A 1,251-nucleotide genomic window follows, 5' to 3' on the forward strand; every position below is an offset into this window, starting at 1 on the left:
CAGATTCACCGCCACCAAAAAAATTTCGGGTAACCGCCAGTGCTGAAAAAATGATGGTGTCCATGTTCTGGGACAGCCAGGGCGTAATCTTTACCCATTGCGTTCCAAAGGGCACTACGGTAACAGGTGCATCCTACGATAATGTTTTGAAGAACAAATTCCTTCCTGCACTGCAACAAAAACGTCCGGGAAGGGCTGCGCGTGTGCTGTTTCACCAAGACAACGCACCCGCACATCGAGCTAACGTTATGCAACAGTTTCTTCATGATAACAACTTTGAAGTGATTCCTCATGCTCCCTACTCACCTGACCTGGATCCTAGTGACTTTTGGCTTTTTCCAACAATGAAAGGCACTCTCCGTGGCCGCACATTCACCAGCCGTGCTGCTATTGCCTCAGCGATTTTCCACTGGTCAAAACAGACTCCTAAAGAAGCCTTCGCCGCTGCCATGGAATCATGGCGTCAGCGTTGTGAAAAATGTGTACGTCTGCAGGGCGATTACGTCGAGAAGTAACGCCAGTTTCATCGATTTCGGGTGAGTAGTTAATTAGAAAAAAATCGGAGGCCTTAGAACTTGAATGCACCTCGTATATCACTGTGTAGATACAATTAACACTGTTGTAAGACCAACACGAGAGAGAACCTATCAGATCTAAATGCAAAATCAAGGGCGAAGAGTAAAGGGGATATAATTATTATCACCAGCAAGTATCGTGAGCAAACGGACAATTTTCTTTCCAAACAAGACACACAATGCATATGGTCGATATGTGCACTGTTGTGCAGATATTTACAAAGCAGAGAAATTAAGGTAATGGGCTAGGAAGTCAAACGAAATGCAATCACTCTGTAACATGTAAACGGAGATCTCAAGTACTTTATGCCAAAATACTCAGAAAATACCGGGAGGTCATAAACTGCAGCTATAGTCAGAGGTACAGTGTGGACTGCAATTCTTGTATAGGAGCCAAAATTGATAGATAAGACAGTACCTTAATGCAGAAGCAATTAACGATGGAAAAACTTAGTTCCAATTTAGGCCACCAGGTGCAAATCCGGTGCTTAACATCTCGTCGACGTCTCCGGTGCTCGTATTTAACAAATTGTGCAAGTGGCGGTTAATAATAAAATCAACATTATGCCGTACCCACTGTTTGACCTTGTCTGCCGACGTCTCTGTTGTAAGGAATGTGGCAGAACTCTCCATTACATAAAACAATATATCCAACTTAACGCTATTCTTTGCATTG

Source organism: Schistocerca serialis, chromosome 9, assembly GCF_023864345.2.
Source record: "Schistocerca serialis cubense isolate TAMUIC-IGC-003099 chromosome 9, iqSchSeri2.2, whole genome shotgun sequence".
In the NCBI taxonomy this organism is placed as follows: Eukaryota; Metazoa; Arthropoda; class Insecta; order Orthoptera; family Acrididae; genus Schistocerca; species Schistocerca serialis.